This window comes from Phalacrocorax aristotelis, chromosome Z, assembly GCF_949628215.1.
Source record: "Phalacrocorax aristotelis chromosome Z, bGulAri2.1, whole genome shotgun sequence".
Classification (NCBI taxonomy): Eukaryota; Metazoa; Chordata; class Aves; order Suliformes; family Phalacrocoracidae; genus Phalacrocorax; species Phalacrocorax aristotelis.
The window spans coordinates 36,673,939-36,699,008 of NC_134311.1; the positions used below are offsets into that span (position 1 = coordinate 36,673,939).

Here is a 25,070-nt window from a genome sequence, read left to right on the forward strand (position 1 = left end):
CACAGAGACATAACACAATGGGAACTCTGCTGTGAAGTATATCTTTGATTTAGAGAAATTCTGACACCCTGCCCAATGTTCACTGTTACGTTAAAAAAAACCACCAACTTTTTGTGGCACCAGCAACAAATTACAATATTAGTAAAACTATTGTTAAACTTTTCCAAGTCTTTGCTTATGGATAACATTGAAGGTAAAGTAAGAGAAAAACCGTTATATGATTTCTAAAACATCAAAGAAACTATTAAGCCAGTTATATTAAAAGTTAATTTAATTTAAAGGAATAATCAAAAAGACACTAAATACATTATATATTAATATATAATGTATATTATTCATATTAATATATTAAAAAGTAATTTGCCATGCACGCCTTTTACTGAGCTAAAGTTGTTGTCAGGTATCTGATCATTGTAATAGGTAACATCTGTGTTAGGTTTATTCAAAACAACCTATCTATCAGTTTGTACACACATACATACATGCACATGGCGTGTCACTGGCCCCCAAGCAAACTGAAACCCATTCCTAGTTTGTCACAAGGCTTCCAAATGCGGGTATCAACAATTAAAGCCACAAAATAGTAAACTTCATTAACATGCCATAATGGCCAAGTCTTACTGTCCAAATCAAACATAGGTAGCTTCCTCAGCTGTAAGGAAATTCTCAGTTACTTTAAACAACACCGTTCTCTTGTTTTCTGTGATTCACTTTTTCCAGTAAATTCTGTCTTGAGGCCAGATTTTTTTCAAGATATAGCATATAGAATAAGTTACTTATAAACCACCAAAAGAAACAATATGGCTTACAAAAGGGATTACTGTTACTGTTAAAAACATACATGTTTTCTCTAGCTTTAATTTACCTCAGACAGGTAATAAGTTTCCATATATAAACTTCTTGAAACCAAATAGAAACAAAATATTCAGTCTTATTCTGGGATTGGACCCCAAACTTAATTTTTTTTCTTATTCTTAAACAGAGCAAATCTCTTTTTTTTTTTTTTTTAGTAGTATTTGCTATTAAATTAGTTTTAAATTACTGGTTTTGCTAGCGCATTTTAAGAAACAGACCAGGGCCAAAGTAGGAAAGCATTTATTGGAGTTTGGAAGAATACTTTTGTTTCTGAGGCCGATTGCTTGCTGACTTTAAGTAGACTTGTAATCAAGTTAGTTGCACTGCCACAGGGCAGCACTGAGCAATAGGCCTCCCCTCTTCAGCATGGTGCTCGCTCATGCTGAATGCTTTATTTTGCCCTCCAAAAAGATTCATGCTTTAAGTATAGCAAGTAAGTAAAGCCAAAAGGAAAAACAATAAGCCAGAGAGAAATAAAAATATATAGCATCCCATTGCTTGTGCTTCCATACAGGCCTACCATGGTATTTGCACAACATTCAAGATTACTGCCAATCCAGAGCTTACCAGCCTTTTTAAAATTCACCTGTCCCTTCTGGGTCAGTCCTAGGGGCTGATTCTCTCTGTGTGGGTCTTGGGTTGTAAGTATAAAAGGCGCAAGTGACTCCCCAGGCCAACTGTCTGTTTTGGTTTGTTTTGGTGACTCACCAAAACAAAAGGACATGGAAAAAATACAAATATGCAGTCGTAGGTGTAATTAAAAGAGAAAAAAATAGCAGGAAAAAAAATGTTCCTGAGAGCATTCTTATCACAGCCAGTCACTCATATTGCATGTCTTTTTTTTTTTCTCAAAGAAGAGATTATCTTGTCACTTGTACCCAGCTCTATGTGTGTAGGCGGAAGGGAGTAATTCTGTGTTAAGGCAGATGTGCTGTTATTATGACTTCACTGATGTTTATCGTCTAACTACTACAGCTACTGAAGCCATAAAAAGAAATGAAGTAGCAGCAGCCACCATAGAAAATGGGGCAGAGGAGATATCTTCTAAGCCAAATTGTTGTCTTGAGGTTCTGTGCCATCTGTACAGTATGAATAGCGTTTGCATTCACATGCACTGGTGTAATATTTTCTAAGAATACTTTAGGCAAAATACAGAAAGATTAAAAAAACCCTCAGTAGCTGGCTGTATTCATTTATACATGTATGTATATGAAGTTAATATAGCTATGACTAAGTAGCACAATCACGCCAGTTTTCTACAGAATGCGGGGTGTTCATTTAAAACAGAACATTTGTATAGATACAAAGAAGAAAAACACTAAGTAATTAAACTTTTGCTTAATGTACATTTTCGATCAGTACCATCCTTTCACAACAAAGACAGTAAAACAAATTCTTTTAGCTGGATGGATTTAAGCCTTAGTTTAAGTGATTTTCTAAAACAGAATGAGGTTAGTCAGTACCTAATGTTAGGTCGTGTGAAAGCCTAGGTTATTATGTCATCTCAGAAAGATTACAGAAGGCAGAGACCTCCACCTTACCTCTAAAAGGCCATGTAATCTTCATTCCTTAATCAAAAAAAAAAAAAAAAAAAAAGAGGCTATTATTAACTCTTGTGAGGTATTAGGTTGTTTTGACAATGTCATTTTCCAGTTTTATGAATGTATCTTGCAGCTTCACTCAAGATCTAATTCTCCTCAATTACTCCACAGGCTCAAGAACTAGTGATTGCTGGAATCCTCAATGGATTACCCCTGATCCTCAAGGACATGACAGCAATTCCAAATTAACTTCCAAATACATGTATGTAAACTGTGTATCCTGCCTCAGAAAGAATAATGCACTACATTCACATATAAACAGAACCTTTAAATACGCAACAGATGTTTCATTTTTTGAAAAGCTCTTGAATTCATTGACAGGCCTTTGGCTAAACTGATGAATTAATTTGTTCGGGGCAGATTTCATAAATCCTCTAATAATTCTTACCCTTACACATCTTGACTTGATTTCTGAGATCTGCGGCATGTGTTTTAAATGTTTTAACCTTTACTACTTTAATCAGGTAACATTTATTTCAGGGCTGGATGATGATCGGTCATTGAAAGATATAGTTGACTAGGAAATAAAATCCAATTTGTCAGTTAAACAAACCACATCTGAAATAAGAAGAAATCAGTCTGTAGTACTGCATCTCTGAAATGCGTAGCGGTTTTGATGTCACTCTCCCTTTCAAGAATATATAGTGCTGGATTGCTGAGTGTTGCTGGATGCAGTGCTGGTATGCAGAAACCACAGTTACCATGCTTACATACAAGTCATTTCTGGGGGTGGTTCAAATGTAAGCCTTTACCTCTCTACTGAGATTTATTCCTCTCATTTTAAGGTATTTTTCTTTAATACTTAGAGGGTAGGTACCAATTTAAACAGTGATGAAATCAGTCTGAAGAACAAATTTTGCCTAAGCTGTTTGCTTTGGAGAGGTCTTTAAATATGTTAATGCCTCTGATGTAATGTACTAAATTATATCAAATAATTTATGTTTTTTTAATTGAAAGATGTGTTTGATAGACTGCAATTAAATGTGCAGGTAGAACTGCATTAGAAAGATTTTTGTCTTCCATTGCTAGACAGCTGGCATGCCGGCCACCCACTCAGGAAACCTTCATATATTTTCTTACTGTAATGGGACATTCAGAGGGCCAGAAGTTTACAGTCTCTAACATCTGATAATAATATATTACATTTATAATGTTTTTATTTCTGGTGAAAACCATAAACAGAGCAAATGGCCATTTTTTGCCTTTTTACGTGATGTTTGCTCACAAATCTAGGTTTAGCTAGATTTAGAAGTCTAGTACATCTGTATGAATCCACAGAATATGAGTGTTGCCATCTAATTAGAGACACTGACATCCATTCTGTAGTGTTTGATGCTTTCTTGCTCTGACACATTTCTAAATGAACTCTGCTACATCAAGCAAAGTGATGGACTTGTGAAAGAATTTCAGGGTTAGACAGTACATAACAAAAACAGAACTGCCCATCTGAATTCAGCCCTCAGAAATAAACAATTCTCATTAAAATCCATCTAGATGGTTATTTGAAAGAGGTCTGTAATTAAGGTTTCTTAGTCTGGGCTAGTTACTTCCTTTAATGTGAAAATGCTGTTCATGAAGGGAACTACGTTTCAGGAGTTAAGAAAGTAGTTGAAAAATGAAATTCTGTTTACTATCTGGAGTTTTTTCATGTTTGAAGCTATTCTGGACACAGGAGACTTAACAAAGTGTATTTTTTGTCCCTTGATGTGTTCGCCAGGTTCTTTCTTGCCAGTTCCTCCATAGGTCATAATAATATCAGCTCTCAGCTTCTGCTAGAAGCCAAGCAAAATATGTTTTAACTGCCTCCTGTCTGCCTTTCCTTTGACGGTGCCACTCATATTGACCTCTCTACCCAGATGACAAATTTAATGACATTTTAGAAATGTAATTATAACAGAGATTTTAAAAACTTGACCAAAGTCATGAGCAACATATTCTAACTTGAAATTAGGCCTTTTTTTTCAGCAAGAGGTTGGGTGTATGATCACCCAAAACCTCTTCTGACTAGCTTTGTTAAAGATCCTATGATTCTGTCTCCCTTCAGTTGAACTTGGCCCAAAGACTGGGAGGTTATTAGAGGAATCTAGTAGATGATACAATCACGTGTTTTGCAAAGTCATATGAAGATTACAATATATGTGGTGCAATATAAAGGACAAATCCAAAGTACAGAATGCACATAGCTGAATATGAGTTCATCCTACGAACTGCCATGCAGTTCTCACAGGAACAACCAGAGGTCATTGTTATCGGAGGTCCTTTAAAGGTATGATCTGGAGAAGTCAGTCAAAATCTCCCGGTGTATGATTTGTTTCATACATCATATTAGTCACTCTGTTCCCCTTTCATAAATGATGAGGGATGATTATTAATGAGAAATGAACTGTTTTCATCTTACTCACTAGAGGGGATTTCCTGCAGGGTGAATCTAGATGACACTATTCTCAGGGATCAGGACTGATGCTAATGTGCTGTCTCAATTGCAATAAGAAGGCAAACAGATCCTGTGCCTTTGAGTTGCTCACCAGAAACAAACCTAGCCAGTGGGAAAAATGCCTACAGGAATTTTCAAATTGTTATCAGACACTGTAGCTTACAAATGCTAAATAAACTGCAGTATGGTATGAAAACAACTATGCGATTACCCAATTCTTCACTTTGCTGTATTACAAACTTTGGAATGTACTACTGCAAAATCGGTGATAGGATAAACCTATAACTGAAAACCAAATACACCATAAACTGCATGAAGTTATTGTTAATTAATTTTCTTCAAATGCTTTAGTTAATAGGAACAACAGCTTCCATCACAGCATATACTGAGAGCAGCAAAGAATTTTACATCTAAGCAATCAAATATGAGGAGGGTGAGTGAAAGACTTGCCCCACAGTAAAAAAAGAATTCTTAGCCTTTTGATTCCTAGTTTCTCAGTTCTAAACTCCAGGTTTACACTGCTAAACTCAAATTCTAAGATCTAATTTTACTGGTAATATGTTGTTTTCTATTAGAAGTGTGAGATTCATACAGAAGTCAAAGGACCCCAAACTTAGCTGCAAGCTTAGCTGCAGAAATACATCATATACAAATCTGCAGTGAAACAGCATCATTCATGCCAAGAAGAGAGTGAGAATGTAAGAATGACTTCTTACATAAACACAGAAGTCATTCTCCTATATCAACTAAATTGGGTGTGGCCATTTACATAGCATAACCAGAAAAGAATATATTGCTCAGTGCCTGAATCTGCACTCTGTTTTGGAATGAATATGCCTCTAAGATAAGGAAACAGAGTACTGTTTTACTAAGTTTACATATAATTTTCAATTAAAATACATCACCAAAACTAACCAGTGTCTTTTGGCAAAAACAGCTAGTCTACCTGTATACTGAAGACTTCTCCCAGTATTGCAGTATAAGTAGTATGATTTCTAGCTATCTTTTGACTAAGAAATTACTGAATTAATTTGTTTAGGTAAATAGGATAAATTATTCCCCAAAAAGTATGCATAATTGCTTACTCACAAAATTATTTATGTCCAGGCTTCCTACAGATGGAGCTATAATGCAGTTTGTAAGGGTCTGTTTTCTTTTACAGCTAAAAAAGGGATGGCATCTCCACAAGTGGGCTTCTTGTTTAGATGCCTTATGTTGTATTGCCAAATTACTTCTATTTGATTAGAGCAGGTATTTTCAAGAAAAGATTCGTTTAAGAGGTACAGCTTCTACTAGGAAGAGTTTTAGGGTTTTATGCAGAAAAGTGGCTTTTGAGTTTGCTGAGCTTCATGTTGCTCCCTTTTAATACTACTGCATTTAGCTTATTACTTTCTTCAATTCTTTCTTCAATATGGCAGGTAATACAGAAGGAGGAAAAAACCAAAGAACATATTTGAAGAAAACAGAGACACAGGCTCAGTGTCACTGCTGTATCGTTCTACTCTTGTTGCATGCCTTATGCTGTTTTGCCTTTTTTGTTATATGCCTGTATTGTAGGCTTTGGGGACCAAAGCCATTTTTCCCACACATGGAGTTACATGAATATTATTCTAAAGCCTTTGATTTAGAAAAAGGTCAAATGACTGCAATGTGATTTTTCTTGGGGTCCTCCAGAATTTTAAAGAGGCATCTTAAATTGTGTGTTTCATACTCCTCCAATACTTTATCGCTAGGTATTCCTGCTTCCTGATCTTGTGTTGGGCCACTTACCTAGCAGACTGCAAGTAAGGAAGTGCCTGGGCTGGCACCATGGACAGAGGCCCCCAGTGAAGTGGCTGGAGCGGTAGACTGTACGTCCCTGACAAATCTTATTCGTGTGTAACTAAAAGGTTTGAATTATTCAATTAGGTTATCTGAATTAGCTGCATTGGTAGATTTTGAGAATGGATAATTCTTCCGTCAGAACTGAACAAAACCAACAGTTCCTCTTTGATTAAATATCTGTAAATTGGTGGAGTTTCAGATTGACAATGGCAGCTGAAAGATTCTGCAGTCATATTCCCTACCACATAATTTGAGAATAATAGTAAACACCATTATGGATCAGTAGTTCAATCTTGTAGCATGACACTGGCAGACTGCTTTTTGGTAGTGGTCTTCGGCCCTCCAAAATACATCTTCAGCTCCCTGCAATGTTCTCCATTGCTACATCTAATAAACATACAGCTCTAGCCCTAGGAAGACACAATCCAGACACACTCCCTGTGGCATGTGGGGCCTCCATGTCCTAAAATTATTGTTGTTATCCATTTCATGTTGAAACACTTTGTCACACGCTTTTGGCTGCAGCTCCTTGCTGATACAGTGGGACTTAGTCAGACAGCCCTACATCAGCCACACTGCAAGACTTGTGCAAATGAGTTGTCAAGACTAAGTAGAGATGAGATGCTCCTCAGCCATGAGACAAAGCACTGCATCCTAACAGAGTGCCACTCGTCAAAGCTTTTTGCATATGAAGGTGGGCTACTTTTATATATTATTTCCTCATTTTTTATTATTTATTTTATTATAGTTTGCTCATCATATGGAAAATACAAGCAAAAAATTCTCTGCCAGGTGCACTCAGAGTCCATTTTGGGGGACTGCTAGTTTTGCCTAAGAGCTGAGGAGAGATTCAGGAATGGAGAAAGGATTCTTGCTGGCTAACAATATGGACATGGGGCCTCAAGGATAGCTCCTAGCTGAATTTATGATCCGTGGTGGTGATAATGTTAGTCTGCATTATATGTCTGTGCATTATATTTTATGGTAAATGCTTCTGTCTTACTGCTGAAGGTGATCTATTTGTGGCCAAATCCTATTCAGCTGGCACTCTCCAAACAATGGAAATGCTCCTATCTGGCAGGGTAGGCCTCAAAAACGGCCTTTGTGGCTAAAGGTAACAAAAGTGCTTCTCAGTGGGCCACATATGAACCACTAGGGCACATGGGCCTATTAGTCTTGTGCTCATGGAGCTAAATAGAATAACATTTGGAAATATTATGGAACGTGGAAATTATTTTCAGTGGAAGATGTGAATCACCAAAGATCTGAATTTCTGAATCACAAGTGGTCCTTGATTGACAGATTCAGTTGATAATTATAGCTTTGTATAATGATGACTTGGGGGAATTTCAGATGCTGAAAAGACAAAGCTTGTTTCATGTGTTCAATCCCATATATCATGACTTAAGTCACTTCTTCCTTTTGACCATACACAAAAGTTTGCACTTGTTGCCAGCACCAGTGAGGCATCTCTGACAGATATTATCAAAAGTGTGAACCAAAGATAATTTGGTGGTAAAAAAATTATGTGCTTTGCTTCCTGAAGGGCAGCTTGTGTTGGTAGCAGTTCCGTTTCTACGTAAATGATACTGAAGTTTTATCCCCCAGGGCTATACTCCTAATGTACAACTGAGGGCATTCTCAGGAAACAAAAATTGATGCTGGCTCCCAGCTCAACTGAAAGCTGCCCAGAAAAAAAGCTTTACAATGCAATTGAGATGTTGGCTTTAGAGTTCCTTGTATTTTGTTTAAGGAATACTTTTTTCTGTGTTACAGTAGTGCCTGAATATGGTGAAGGAAACACACTGCCTTTCCTTCTCCTTGCTGTGTGAGGCACTGTTATTTACAATTTCAGAATTGTATCTTTCAAGTTCATAGGAAGGCCACCCAACCTTAATCTTGTGAGGGCTAGTGCATCAGGCTTAGTGGCAAGACTGTAAGCCCTGTCTTGACATTGGACTATGTAGTGGACAGTTTATGTCTGAATACCTATAGGAAACACATTAAAGATTGTGAGCTCCTACAACAGTAGAGGCAGGCTATACAAAGGGAGGATACTATACTGGGAAATAGAGGAGTTGAAACACAAGGAGCGGTTTCATGCAGTTTCTATCTACTTTGTACACCTTTTCTTGCTCTGGCTGGGGAAAAGGGATGCAGCCTTCATCAGGATCCTGGCATGGCTGTGTGATTTTCTTATGGGTACTACTTGAAAAATTTACACTGTGTATAAACTAGCTGGAAGGTTGCGTGCTGTGAAAAAGTGGACTGCCACAAAACTGAAGTAGCTGTCAGAAGAGGGAGAAGATCCTGCTGTGACAGATTCAGCCCCAAGGATGAATTATTTTCCCCCTTGCTGGCCTCTCTAAAACTTAGCACATCTATAGTCCCTGATATTTACTGAGCATTTGTACTTTAACTAGAAAGAACTAATATGCTGTCTGTTGTCATTTATCTAACTTACCACAGTCCGACTATTACTTTTTGCAATGCTAACCTCTCTAGTCTTTTGTGTCTGAGCTTGCATTTTGCTCCCTAAACTATTTTGGTCTAACACCTTAGCTCTATGCATACCAGTCCTAATCCAGGGAGCTTGAAGCTGCTCTGTGCTTTTAACATACAAAATTAAAAGCAGCCTGAGAAGATCTGATAATTATTAAACATTTGGTGTCAGCACTGTTCAAGTTCTTCATGGCTTCTTCAGTAGCGGAGGAGGATTCTTATCTAAAGTTTACTGAAAGTTGTAGGGCCAACTCCTACTGATTTCAGTTAGGTGTGTTTCATTAGAAACCTTGTCAGGCCCCAGATGCAAACTTTACACATATTGTTACAATCTGTATGGCTATACACGCTTATGAAGATGTGCATTCAAGTGTTAAAGATTTGTTTTCAGATTAGAAACTTAAGCCATACAGATTATTTCTGCATCAAATAACTCATCTTTCATATTCTGTGCCACATAGCCTCCAGAAGAATCCAACTCAGCAGCCAAAAGAAATCACTCTACACTTGCTTGATACTTAACACTAACATCTGGGAGGGCAACCTAGGTGTCGAGTGAGAGGAAATGGCAACACTCTGTTTAGTTAGAGTGCACCATCTGATCTTATGTCTCTTTTCTGCTTCTTGTCAAACAAGTTCTCAATTTTTGGTCTGCTCCTTTTCCTTAATACACAACTCCCACTTGGAAGGTAGAGTGCTAAAGCACATGCCTAGGCTCAAGAAGAAAGCCTTCCTGTCCTTGGTGAGTTAACATGGAGAGCATCCAAGTACAGGAAGATAAGGAGAAAAGGCTTGAAAGCAATCCTCCAATGGTTCCATGCCACATTAGTCCTGTGAAAGATTCTAAATTATAAACAAACCATGAAAATGGGTGGAAGGGAGAAGTGGGAGCAAAAATCAAAAGCTTTATCTGGAACATAAGGTAGATGCAGTGGAAGATGTAGAGATCACTCGGACATGAATGTTCTTTCAGTCTTAATTTCCTTTTAGTCTGATATAGAAATAAACGGATTTTTTTTATACTAACTATATTTTAAACCATGAACCCAAGAGCAGAAAAAAAAAAGATTAATTGCATAATAAAGTCTGTTTTCCTTTTTTTGTTTCTCTGAATAAAAGTCCTGCCTTTGGTGCAGGCATAATTTCCATTTCAGTGTATCCTGATATTTGCTGTTTCTGCCTGCTTCTACAGGGAGACCTTGCACATTTAAAATGTTTACTGATTCCAGACTGTCTCCACAAGCTTCAGTCTTTCAAATAACAACTGAACACATGCTGTCTGTCTGTGAAATGTTGTCTCCTTCTTTGGATATGGGACTACTAATTCTAGGGAAGAACAGACCTTGAATCTATAACTATAAGCCAGTCAGTCTCAACTCCATCCCCAGAAAGGTGATCAAACTGTTCATTCTGGAGGTCACCTCCAGGCACATAGAGGAAAAGAAGGTTATCAGTACTAGTCAACATGGTTTCACCAAGGGGAGATCACACTTGACCAACCTGTTAGCCTCCTATGATGGCATGACTGGCTGGGTAGATGAAGAGAGAGCAGTGGATGTTGTTTCCCTCAACTTCAGCAAGGCTTTTGATACTGTCTCACATAACGGCCTCCTGGACAAACTAAGGAAGTGTGGGTGAGATGAGTGGACAGTGAGGTGGACTGATAACTGGCTGAACAACAATGCTCAGAGGGTCATGATCAACGGCCAGAGTCTGGTTGTACAACCGCACCTCCTGTAACTAGTGGTGTTCCCCAGGGGTCTGTGCTGGCTCCCGTCCTGTCCATCAATGACCTGGAGGAAGGGACAGAGTGCACCCTCAGCAAGTTTGCTGATGATACAAAACTGGGAGGAGTGCCTGATACACCAGAGGGCTGTGCTGCCATCCAGCGAGACCCGGACAGGCTGGAGAGCTGGGCTGAGGGGAACCTCATGAAATTCAACAAGAGCAAGTGCAAGGTCCTGCACCTGGGGAGGAACAACCCCACGCACCAGTACAGGTTGGGGAATGACCTGCTGCAAAGCAGATCTGCTGAGAAGGACCTGGGAGTGCTGGTGGGCAGCAAGGTGACCCTGAGCCAGCACTGTGCCCTTGTGGCCAAGACCAACAGTATCCTGGGGTGCATTAAAAGGAGTGTGGCCAGCAGGTCGAGGGAGGTTATCCTCCCCCTATATTCTGCCCTAGTGAGGCCACATCTGGAGTACTGCATCCAGTTCTGGGCTCCCCAGTTCAAGAAAGACGGTACTACTGAAGAGAGTCCAGCGGAGAGCTAGCAACATGATGAGGGGACTGGAGCATCTCCCTTATGAGGAAAGGCTGAGAGAGCTGGGTTTGTTGAGCCAGGAGAAGAGAAGACTGAGGGGGGATCTTATCAATGATTATAAGTATCTAAAGGGTAGGTGTTAAGAGGATGGGACCGGCTTCTTTTCAGTGGTGCCTCGCAACAGGACAAGGGACAATGGGCGCAAACTGGAACACAGGAAGTTCTGTATGAATATGAAGGATCACCTCTTTCCTGTGAGGGTGCCGGAGCAGTGGAACAGGCTGCCCAGAGAGGTTGTGGAGTCTCCTTCTCTGGAAATATTCAAAACCCTCCTGGTCGCAGTCCTGTGCCCCCTGCTGTAGGTGTCCCTGCTCAAGCAGGAGGATTGGACAAGATGATCTCCAGAGATCCCTTCTAACCCCTACCATTCTGTGATTCTGTGATTAGGTACATTATATCTAACTGTAGAATAATCCTATCACGTATGGGCTGCAAAGCTAGCATTGTTAGCTATGGAAAGCCTGGAAGGCTGAAGGCAGGATCTGCTTCCACGAGTGTTGGATAACTGAGGAAAAGAGGGCATAAACCTGAGTTATTCTGATGTACCAGTTTCAAGGACCTCTCTTGGGAACACAGACTAGAAGCAGACATAAATTTCTCCTGAGAAAGCCATTCATTACACTGTATGAATACCAGATCACAGAAAGCGAAGGCTTCATTTAATATATATGTCTTTCCTCAACTGTGCTTAGAACTTCCTTGCTGTAACCAAGTATATAAGTCAGGAAGTCCATATATTATCCTGCTAATTAAATGGAATGAAATATTCAGTAAGTATCAGATAATTAGATGCTCTTGACTGGATTTTGGTCAGAAGGCCATAGCAAAAACGCCAACTCTTGCAAAAAAAAAAAAAAAAAGGGTAGTAAATTATTTAATTATCATCACTGGTCATAATGTACTGTTTTAGTCTTATTTGAAAAGTGGAGTCTGCAATGGCACAATATATAGGCAGGATGTTGTAAATATGAATTGTAATAGGGCATGGCACTGTTGGTGAGGAGCTGCTTTGATCTGTATGAAATCATTCATTGGCTAAGAATACCCCAAACGCTTCATTCACTCTAAAAGGTTTGTTTTGGGGTTTTTTTTCTATACAGATTCACAAAATGCTTGAAAATAATCTGTTCTGTTACTAAGACTGAGTAACTTTATGATATATTATGATTCACAGTTACATCACATATAGGAAGGAGCCAACCAACACTGGGGGGCCGTTACTTAAACCTCTGGCTGCATTCTTCTATTTGAAAGATGTGCATGTCATGTGGAAGTAGGGTAGCTTGGCAAAAATGTTTAATAGTAATGTTCCTGGCTTCTCAGGACTTGTTCTTAAAATTGCAATACTTCATGCTACTGTACCTGTCATTATGGAGTTGTCCACCAATAGGAGCATGCATATAAGGTATTCAATTGCATTGAAGAATCAACAGTGACATAATCCTGTGATCTGCAGTGGAGCTGGCACAGCCAATGTATAGTAATTCTTTCAGTAAGCAGCAAAATAAACAAAAAGATAGCTACAGTGGAGGTTCTTTTTTTTTTTGCAACATATATAGTAAGTTGGATATGGAAGGTACCAACAGCCTGAAGCACTGTTTTACATAATAAACATTGATAGTAAAAACTGAGCTGTTAGCAAATCAGCACATTGGTGTCAACAAATGCCAGTATAGGTGGATCTTACTGTGCAGTATGGAGTTGTTGCTGTGTGTGGAGTTCTATGCTGCCAGATTTCTGGCACAGAGTTAGAGCTTCCCAGACCACCTTTATGTGTTAGTTCTACTTTACAGTAGGATTGGAATAGCAAGCAATGATCACAGTATCAGAAAATCTTATCAGATTGTTGCCTTTGTACACCTACCCTGTGAACCTATACTTTTATCTATTAGAGCTTTCCTATCTATCTCAGCTAACACCAGGATAAAAGCAGTTTGGTCTAATCACTGCCACATGTCTTTGTAATTCCCTTGGTACAACGAAGTATTTGGAATGCTTATTCCTGAGTTCCTTCTTGCACAATCTCACAGTATGTTTGTATATAACATATAAATGCAGTCTAGACACTTTAAGACACTTCTTGAAATTATTTGCCTCAAAATCTATGGTGTGAACCATGCCTGATGATGTGGTCTTCTTTTCACCTCCAGTAGAAACATCTTTTTCTTTTATAAAAAAAGGCATCCCATCTTAATTTTTCTTGAATTAGGCATTCCTAGGTTCAGACAACTCTGTTGGGACTTATCACCCTTACATAAGAGATACATGGCAAGCCCCAAGAGGTCTTAGCTCTGGAGTGACTGAGACCAATATTAAGCTTCTTGGAGGATTCAAAGGGAGAAGCTGAGAACTGGGTTGGTGGGGTTTTTTGCTTTAAGAATGGAAAGAACACAGGTTTTTTAGTCTGTTACTGTGGGAGTAAAAGCACTGGCCAATTGCCAGGACCTAAGGAAGATTGCTCCCTGTGGAAAGGTAGAACTTGATAGGAGACGATTACTTATTTAGCTGCCAAAAACCAACTTAGGCTTGCCTGAACCTGGGCAGGATAGAAGCGTTTGTAGTGTCTAACAGTAGTGGAGGGTCTAATGCAAGTCTGAGCCCAAAAGGGGTGAAAGACTTTGGGGTTTTGTGCTTCTTTTGGACTTGGAGTCTCTAAGAAGGGACAGGGCTGTAAGAGAGCTACTCTGGAGGCCATATGTATTAGCTGAAAGGTCAAGAAGGAAGAAAGAAGTATGCACAGTGACCTGCCAAGAGTGAAAGTGCAGTTAAAACATCTGTACTCTTCTTCAGTGTCATTTTAGAGTGCTGTGCATACCTTTCACAACCGCGTGTGAGTGACATTTAATGACAAGTATCATTGGAATGATGATTTCTTTTTTCTTTTCACTGAATGGATCTGATAAATACAGAAGACATCTGAATTCTTGGCTATAGAAATATGCTGTGAAGCATTTGTCTGTGTTGTATGTGCTGTATGTGCATCTATATGCTCAAATGCACCTTCTCAAATTCATTATTCTTTAAAAACTATAGATTATATTGTTATTTGACCATCCAACAAGGTGGGCAAAATAGTATTAGGTAACTATTGAGGCTAACATCTTTCCCATCTATTATGAACCATACACTAGGAATTAAAAAGATTACTTTTCAAAATTTTGCATGGGTAAAATTCTTCATTGTTAACTGAATATACAGTAGAAATACTTACACTTTATATTGACCAAGAACAGTGACTTGTCCTGTGCTTTCAAGTTTAATTTTTTAAAGTGTTTAATCACTATGAAGCCATAGTGTCTCAGTGTTATCCCTAGTGCCTAATACTGTGATAGATTGTCAACACAGTCCCCATCCTCAGGTAAGATCTCCTGCCACTTTTAGTAGGAAACTGATGGAAATTCTGTTTTCACCTACATTGGTGAATATTGTTACTTGATTGAATATACATACCACCATTATCTTCTGTCATTCTCAAACTGTGTTGCCACATAAAATCCAAAGGGCATTAGAGAGTTTTTATTAGCACTGGTGCAGTTTCCCTGGGACAGGGGAGCAGACAGTTGACCGTAATTGCTAACAACTGCCCAAAGCTGTAGGCAGGGTATATTGCTTAAGAACCCCTTACCTCTCCACAGTAGAACCACTAAGGTTTCAGGAGCAAAGACCATTTGAAACAAGGCTATACTTTCAAAAATTTTAAGATGTTGCTCCGTCAGAGAGAGAACTGCAATTTGGTTCAGTTGACATACAAAAATGGCAGACAAGTCAAGCTGAGTTGTGGAGTAAGAGTTGAAAGTAAAGCCAAAAGCATATCTAAAAAATAGAAATGCATGAGTAATGACATCTAAAAATAAGATACACATTGGGTGGTAATTCAGACTTCCAGAATGATTTCTCATGATAATTTTTACTGTTTATACAAAAATTAGTTGGCCATCCTGAACAAGTTTCAATATTGTTGGAAACATAAACATTTCCTAAGGAAAAATGTAAAAGATATGCACTATAAAAATACTCAAAATTGGTGAGAAGCAAAGCTTATTATGTATTTTATATAAAACCTAGTGTGTTATTTAAACAGTAATGAAGATACAAAATTATATCCTTTCTTTAACTACTGTTAAAGTTACACATCCTTTTCCTGTGACTTGTATTTACTTTGTTTACTGAGTAGATGTGAAAGACGGAAGGAATGCAATAACATTCACTTATAATGACCCTGCATTAATGAAGTATGTGATTTTAAAAGTTTAGCCTTTAGTTGTAAGAAGCGTGATCTAGATTTTTAACAGGGAGAGGATAAAACACATTCTATTTTGTTTTTCTGCTCAGTGGTGATGATAGTGAATGAATATTCATATAAGTCCATTGGAGAAAATACAAACTCTGTAGTACTGACAGGAATTTTGTAAAAATCATCTTTTTAACTCTCTAGCTACAAATTCATGAGAAGGTAACAGGAATAACATGAACAGAGGCTAAATTACTGTCCAAGATTCAAGTCATTCCACTAGATACTGATCTAACTACACATTAATACCCACAGGAGGCACTCAGGCCCTCTTTTTTGTATCAACAAAGCATTCTTAATTCCAGATTAAGTGCCCACAGAAACATCCAGGATCCAGGAACGTCTCTCAGAAAAGATCATCGTAACTTCATTCATTTTATCTGTCACCAAAGGGGGGCAATTATACTGATCTACATTAGCACTGTGAAATTAAATCATTGCCAGTTGAAGTTTTTGGTCTCCTAAAGTGTTCTGAAGTCCTTTGACATGAGATATTATTGCTTTATTAGAATCGTGCTTAGTCATCTCCCGTTCATACCACCAAAATGTTAACCTGGAAATCAATACTCAGCTTGCTTTCCTTAGCCTGAAAGGTTTTCCCCTGTGGCTGATGAGGAAGAACTTATCATTGATGACAGTTCAAATTGCAAGAATTTTTTAAAAAATCTGACACTGCTTTCTGCTGTGGTGGGAGCTTTTTGTATCACAGGTAACGTAAAGATCACTGTAGGCTTTCTTTATTAGCAAAATAACTCCTTTTGTGTTAAACAGTGTCCAAAGTCTTCAAATAAAGGAAGTCAAGATTAGCCTTAATTCAATACAAAAGAAACTCTTAGACAAAAATCCCTAATATTGTATATCTAATTTCTCTGATTCTATTTTGAAAAGATTTTCCACATTTTGGAGTTTGATGGGGCTACAAAAATTTCATCAAATACTGAACACATCATGAAAATATTCAAGCATTAGGTGAGAAATACAAAAATTTGACTGAGGCCTGAATAAATGTTACAGGATGGGCCTTATCTATAACAGATTTTTTTTTTAATCTCTTAATTTTTGCAGGATACAAAACAGGTGGAAAGAAGGAATCTGTGGTAAGCACCACAGAAACATAAGATAAGATGATTCAGGAAATATATTTGAGACCATTCCAACTCTAGTTTTAGTTGCAGTCTCACCTTTAAGTCCACCTTTTCATTAAGAACTTATCTTTCTTATCCTCATGTATGCAGACATTAAGGATTAAAAGAATAAGTGCATGTGATCTTATATATGTGGCAAGAAGTCTTGTTTCTAATGATGAGGAATTTTCTTCTCCCCACTTTGTGATATGCTGGGAAGCTGCAGCTGCAGACTGCTGGTTAATAATATTGGTGTAGAGTCCTAGGTACTCCTGGCTGCTGAAGGAGTGGATAACGCTGTCCGGAAGAGGGCATGACTAGGATGTCTAACGAAGGTGTTGACTTGGAGCCTACTGCCAGCAGAGCTCTCACAAAACAGCAAATACCCCTGCACAGTGATGAATTGCCCCCTCTGGCATAGGAGGGTTGGCTGATATTAGGATGTGCAAATTACATCTCCCTGTGGCAGCTTGTCTAAATCTGAACCTTTAGTTGTAATTAAGTGATGAATACATTCCCTTCATTTTTGTTTTGTTTTGGTGAATTCAACTCTGATAAAGGTGACAGATTAATTGCACTGGGGAATGAGGTCATTGAAGCTGCTTGAGAAATGGTTCAAAGAGTATTTCATTAACTTTTTTTTTCCCCTTGATTTATCTAGAAATGTTTCAGCTATGGCTAAAAATCAACAGCTTAGTGACAGCAGGTGGGTCTTTTCCTTCTATCTGCATCTAGATATCTGTACCACACCTTGAAATGCTATTTGTGTACTACAGCCAGGCACAAGCCACATGGTCTTGTCTATGCTGTATAGGACAGGCATCTCAAAAATGTCTCAGAATGGCCAGACAGATGTTCACATGGAAATCTCTCCTCCTGATGATTCACAGGATTTTCCTGCTTTTTGATAAAAGAGATAAAAATCTCAGAATGTTTAGGAAAGCAGATTGAAATTAATGAAGAATGTATGCCTGTGTTTGTGGGACTTTACCAGAACCAGTAGTTGTGAGTGGTGTGTGGCAGAAAACTCTCTACAGTCACTGATAGTTTAAGTAGCTTTCCCTGAAGGCTTGAGGACAGTCCATGAAGGACCTGGTGACCTTTTCCACGGCCTTCTCTGGAACAAGAAGATGGCATGCAGGCAAGGTGCTGCTTCCCTTTTCTCACCTACCCCAGAAGAGGTGCCGTCCCCCTCTGCTTGCAAGTGGGAGGGTACATTGGGGATCTTTAAAAGAAGCTGCCATATCCTAGTCACTAGACTCTAACTTATTTTTGTATCTTTTGGGGGCTCTTCTGCTGCATAAAATAAGCAGAGAAGGAGAGTAAGGACATGTAAGTGGATAAACCATGATTTAGAAATTGTTGTGGAGTATGTTCTGGTCTTCTAGTATGATTCCACAGAAACTACCTTTCATATCAGAACACTTTAACCAGGATAAACAAGGGAACATGTAGCAAATTCTACTAGAGCTGATAAAGTGACAGTGGTTTATGTGTGTCCATTTTATTCCATGCATGTAATGTGAAGAGGCAGCTCTGTGCAATGGAGTGAGGTTCTTTCTCACACAAAGTAATTTTTGCCACCAAGTTAATGTTTTGTATACTATGGAATTCTGGTTCAACATATGAAGTTTAGGTAAGTGACAAAGGATCAAATCTTTTATGACCAAACATTTCTGCTGATGTGTATTTTCCATCTTATCTGCTCTGTCTTATTTTTAAGCGAGTTGTTTTTATTGGACTATTGAGTAGCAAATTCCTACAATTTTATAGCCATGTGACATTGTTGTCATTGCTTTTAGCACAGGAAATGGTACATCTGTTAGTAAAGAGACCAAAAGAACTCTCCCATGAGTCACCAAAAAGCATTTGCCAAAACTAATTAAACTAATGCCAAATATGACAAGTTGGTTTAAGACATATAGCAATTTACAGTATATGGACTTTGCAGGAAAGGGGTAGAATATGGGGATGAAGGTATTAGGAGGTTAGAGTAAGGATACAAACTATAATTTTGCAGAAGATATAAAGCCTCCTTGTCTGAATTTTTTTCTCAATAATTCATCTACCTATGTTGATCTAGCCCAACAATCATTTTCAGAGCCTTTGTTTTCCAGTTTTATTCATTTACCCTTAAATTGCAATTAATGGGAGAACTATTCATTCTATATGAACTCACATTTTATATTTGTCCAGGTATGAAATTTTAGTTATTATTCTGAGAACTGTTTAAAAACAAAATTTGATTTATCCGTGTATGTAACATTTGCTGTGAGTTTCACTAAATTTCATGGGACTATCATAAGAATCTGCTGAAGAGATGTTTTGATCTTGATTTTCTTAAGGAAATTCAGAATGAAATACACAGTTCTTTTAAGTATTTGAATGAGCTAAAGAATTGACCAAGAACAGCAATGTAAGCTTTGATAATAAAGGCTGCAGAGCTATTTTTTCCCATTACACCTGCAAAACCAAAATATTACAGGTCTGCAGTGTAATTTTAACTTCAGAAGAGCATCTAAACAATGCATCAAGAATACTGAAATATCAGTAGTAATCAACCTGATTTTTGCAGGCAGTAGTATATAATTCTTAAGAAAATGACTCCTTTTGAACTTAGTAGGCAGTATACTTACTGTATGCTTGCAGTTTCCAAAATGAGAAATATTTTTCCATTTGTATAGCAACTTAACAGTAGTGCAAGTAAAAATATGTCTTTTAAAATAAAATCTGTGGAATAAAGCACACAGCAAAACTGGATGGCAACAACAGGAGAATATGAGACATATTCAGATTTTACTGCTTGCAAAAAGAATTTAGGAGTGTTCACTCTGTATTTGTACTGCATGTTGCTAATGGAAATATCATGTGATTATATATGTCCTGTACTAATTGTGGCAGCCCGCTACAGTGCTACCCACATGGGGCAGTTGGTTATTCACCCTAAACTGTTTACTGCAGAAAAAATTTTGTGATTGACAGTGCATGTACTTCCACGTGTGCTTTTTAATGCTTAAGCTTTTACATACACTTATACCAGAAGTTTACCCCAAATGCTACAGTGTTGCTAATGTTATGAGAAAAAAAGAATTATTAAAATGCAGCTATAAGACTATTGTGGAATTATTTGATCTAGTTGAGCCAGATTTATCTTCTATTCTTAAAAGCATTATTGTATGGCTGCAATTTTTGGACCATGATGCCTTGTGGAAGCAATGAGGGACAGAACGAGAAGAGATGGGTTATCTAGAGACAAGATCAAGGCACTGTCAATACCTGACTTTTTTATTTGACAAAAGGCCCCCCCAACATCTCTAGCTTGTATTATCTGCCACCCATAGTCTTGTATCAAAAAATCACAGAGAATTGAGCCCCTGTTTTTATCTTACCTTGCATTTGTCTCCAGCGTTTGGCAAATTTTGTGCTGCCAGCACTATTAGCTCTTTCCTTTCTCACTTTTCTGTGACAGAAGTATTACTTTTATGATTTTTTATTCAGAGTTAGCCCACCAGGCTAGCATTAACCATCAGAAATCCCTTTATTAATAAATATTCTACTCCATTCTTGCCTTATTCTGTTGACAGTTTGGTGATTTATTACTCTCCGTCTTTGTTTCAGAATACCTTTGTGTCCTCAGCCTTCCTGTTCATCTTCATATATCTGCTAAATTAACTTGAATGAGTCCAAACAATTATTATGAACTGGTTTCTTCCATCTTTCCAACTTAATTTAAAACTTGTGTTGCAGGTCTTTCTTGTTTCAAGTCCAGGATTTTGTACTTTTCACTCAAATGAGGATTTTGTGATATACAAAAATGTTATCAGAAAAAGTTTTCCAAGCTCTCATCACCACTGCCATGAGCTGTTGATCAGTCTTCAACACTAACAGTAAAAAATTTCTGGCACAACGTAGTTGGCAATTTCAGGTGTCTCTCTAGCACCCTGAAAAAATTCTGAGTTTTCCATGATGGCATAACTTCTCACTCTGCTGCAGCTCTGTCCTGCACACAGATTTCCTGTTCATAAAGTGAACATCTTGTGATAATGTAGGATATTTAGTGTTCTTAAATTGATATCTAATCCCATTATGTGGAAGTATGTCATACTGCTTTCATTAACTGAATTGAAACATCTGTGGCACAAAGGACCCTGGCATGGACTCAGTGATCAAGATATCCTTAATCTTTTTGGTGGATCATGATTATATTTCTCTGATAGGAACTCCTGGTCCTAACACCTCCTGTTTGGATTACTATGGTCATCTTAACCAGGACTAAATTATGACATTCGTTTAAAAGACAAGCTAGCTCAAAATATGAAACCTCTTCTATGACACACAAACTACTTAGAAACCTAGTTATACTCCTGTAGGCATAACTGTTCACATTAAGTTTACTGTGTGGAGGTTAGAAATTCTGTAATGTCTGAGCATTAGTTTCTGAAGTTGTTCCTTCTTCTAATCCCATAACTTGATGATGCACTTATTATTCAACCTTTTGTCCCCAAAGGCATTGCAAGGTCACTGATTTTAGGAACAAGGGATACAGATCATCTATTCCCTGAATTTCTACTGAAAGGTGTTATATAAATTAGTTCAGTTTTTATAGCAATGGGAGTCCCCACCCTAAGGAAAAGGTAATCCTGCCTACACGATTTTATTTTTTAAGTAAGAAAAACTATAGGGAAGGAAAACAAGGGAGATAATTACAGATGTTAAAGCTACAGTATGAACTGATTCTCCATCTAGTTGCAAAACCAGTATTTTTTGGTCAAGGACAAAGATAAAAATTTATCATAGTAAGCAACAGAAAATCATTTAAATAAGGAAATGCAATAAGTTATGCAGAAATAGAAGGATGTATACTCTAAATGGAGACTGAGAATAAATGACTCTTCACTGACATAGACAACTTTTGGTTTATGTTTTTCTTATAAATAGATGAGAACTATAAGATTTCCTTAGAATTCTATGTAAGGTGTAGATGGCAGAGTAACTTTAGAAGACTGTCTTATCAGTCACATGGTGTTTATAGCTTGCACAAGGTAAAAAATCATGGCAGTCAGGCAAAGTCCCCATGGCTGGAAAGAGGGAAACTTCATACCCATTTTTAAAAAGGGTAAAAAGGAGGACCCTGGGAACTATCAACCAGTCATCCTTACCTCTCTACCCAGTAAGATAATGGAGCAGATCCTCCTGGAAGCTATGACAGGGAAGTCATTAGAGACAGACAACATGGCTTCACAAAGGGAAAATCACACCTGACTGATCTGGTGGCCTTCTAAGATGGAGTGACTGCACTGGGGAGGATAAGGGAAGAGCAACGATGTAATCTATCTTGATTTCTGTAAGGCCTTTGATAGTCCCACACAACATAGTTACAGCTAAATTGGAGAGATGTACATTTAATGGATGGACTACTCGACAGCTAAAGAATTGACTAGCTGCATCAAAAGAGTTGCAGTCAATGGCTCAATGTCCAAATGGAGATCAGTAACAAGTGGTGTCCCTCAGGGTTTTGAGGAGCTGGGGGCTCCTGAGGTAGTAGAAGCCAACAGGGAAACTTCCATAAAACACCTAAAGGCTATCAAGGCATGCTCCGATAAGGAGACACAGCTCACAGCTCGGGTATAATGCCTCTGTACTAATGCACGCAGCATGGGAAACAAACAGGAGTTGGAAACTACTGTGCTGCTAGAAAGCTACGATTTGATTGCCATTACTGAAACTTGGTGGGACGAATCCCATGACTGGAATGTAGCTATCAATGGCAACAGGCTGTTTAGAAGGGATAGGCGAGGAAGGAGGGGCAGAGGCGTTGCTCTCTACAGCAAGAAATCGATACAGTGTGAAGAGCTGCCCCTGGAGAATAACCACGAACAGGTCGAAAGCTTATGGGTAAGAACCAGCGACAGAGGCAACAAAAGGAACCTTGTGGTTGCTGTCTACTACAAGCTGCCTGATCAAGGGGAGCCTACTGACAAAGCCGCCTTCCTCCAGCTGCAGGAGGCTTCGTGCTTGCAGGCTCTTGTCCTACTGGGGGACTTCAGCCACCCCAACATCTGCTGGAAAAGTAACACGGTGAACTGTAGGCAATCCAGGAGATTCCTAGAATGCACTGAGGATAACTGCTAGCCAGGTAATAGACAGCCCTACCCGAGGGGATGCAATACTAGACCTGATGGTCGCCAATGCAAGTGAGCTCATCAGTGATGTCAAGACTGGAGGCAACTTGGGCTGCAGTGATCACGCATTGGTGGAGTTCACACTCTGAGGCATATGGGAAAAGCAAGGAGTATAGTCAAGACCCTAAATTTTACAAAAGCGGACTTCCGGCTCTTCAAGGAGTTCGTCAGCAGGACCCCCTGGAAAATGGTCCTCAGGGACAAGGGAACAGAAGAGAGCTGGCAGATCTTTAAGGACACTTTCCATACAGCACAAGAGTTCTCGGTTCCCAGGTGTAAGAAATCAGACAAGGAAAGGAAGAGACCAGCATGGCTGAATTGAGACATGCTGGTCAAACTAAAGAGCAATAGGGAACTGCAGAGGCAGTGGAAGCAAGGACAGGTGTTCTGGGAAGAGTATAGGACGCTGCCCGGTTGTGGAGGGATGGGGTTAGGAGGGCCAAGGGTGGCTGGAACTGAATTTGGCAAGGGATGCAAAGAATAACAAGAAGAGCTTCTACAGGTGTGTCAGCCAGAAAAAGCAAGTTAAAGAAAGTGTACACACACCCCCACCCCGATGAACAAGAATGGTGGCCTAGTGTCAACAGATGAAGAGAAGGCTGAGATACTCAACAACTTTTTTGCCTCAGTCTCCACTGGTAACCTCTGTCCTCACCCCTCCCAAGCTGATGGACTGCAGGATGGAGACCAGGGGGATAAAGCCCCTCACACTGTAAGGAAAGATCAGGTTCATGACCGTCTGAGGAACCTGGATGTACACAAGTCTATGGGATCTGATGAGATGCATCCCGATTACTTAGGGAATTGGCTGATGCGGTTGCCAAGTCACTCTCCATGATATTTGAAAAGTCATGACAGTCAGGTGAAGACCCTGGGGACTCAAAGAAGGGAAACATTGTGCCCATCTTTAAAAAGGGTAGAAAGGAGGACCCTGGGAACTACCAACCTGTCAGCCTCACCTCTCTGCCAGGGAAGGTCATGGAACAGATCCTCCTAGAAGCTATGCTAAGGCACATGGGGGACAGGGTGGTGATCCACGACAGCAAGCGTGGCTTCACCAAGGGCAAGTCCTGCCTGACCAACCTAATGGCCTTCTATGACAGAGTGACTACATCAGTGGACGAGGGGAGAGCTATGGATGTCATCTATCTGGACTTCTGTAAGGCCTTTGACATGGTCTGCCACAGCATCCTTCTCTCTAAACTGGTGGACTGTTGGGTGGATAAGGAACTGGCTGGATGGTCGCATCCAGAGAGTAGAGGTCAATGGCTCGATGTCCAGATGGAGGTTTATAACAAGTGGTGTCCGTCAAGGGTCCCTACTGGGGCCAGCCCTGTTTAATATCTTCATCAATGACATAGACAGTGGGACTGTCGAATGCACCCTCAGCAAGTTTGCAGACAACACCAAGCTGAGCAGTGCAGTTGACATGCCAGAAGGATGGGATCTCATCCAGAGAGACCTAGACAAGCTGGAGAGGTGGGCCTGTGAGAACATCATGCGGTTCAACAAGGCCAAGTGCAAGATCCTGCACCTGGGTTGGAGCAATCCTGGGTATCAATACTGGCTGGGAGATGAAGAGATTGAGAGCAGACCTTAAGAGAAGGACTTGGGGGTACTGGTGGATGAAAAGCTGGGCGTGAGCCAACAATGTGCACTCGCAGCCCAGAAGGCCAACCATATCCTGGGCTGCACCAAAAGAAGCGTGGCCAGCAGGTCAAGGGAGGTGATTCTGCCTCTCTATTCTGCTCTGGTGAAACCCCACCTGGAGTTCTGTGTCCAGCGCTGGAGTCCTCAGTACAAGAAGGACAATGGAACTGTTGGAGCAGGTCCAGAGGAGGGCCACAAAAATGATCCAAGGGCTGTAGCATCTCTCCTATGAAGACAGGCGAAGAGAGTTCGCGTTGTTCAGGCTAGAGAAGAGAATTTTGTAG

General features: G+C 39.3%; 1 long non-coding RNA gene across 2 annotated transcripts in view; it reads left to right on the plus strand.

The window, feature by feature from the left end:
- The window catches only part of LOC142050760 (uncharacterized), a 96,036-nt gene that overhangs the window by 7,596 nt on the left and 63,370 nt on the right, over positions 1 to 25,070 (plus strand). For both annotated transcript variants that reach the window (XR_012658125.1, XR_012658124.1), the window contains one exon: positions 2,568 to 2,658. This is a non-coding gene — a long non-coding RNA (uncharacterized LOC142050760). The remainder of the gene's footprint in view (positions 1 to 2,567; positions 2,659 to 25,070) is intronic.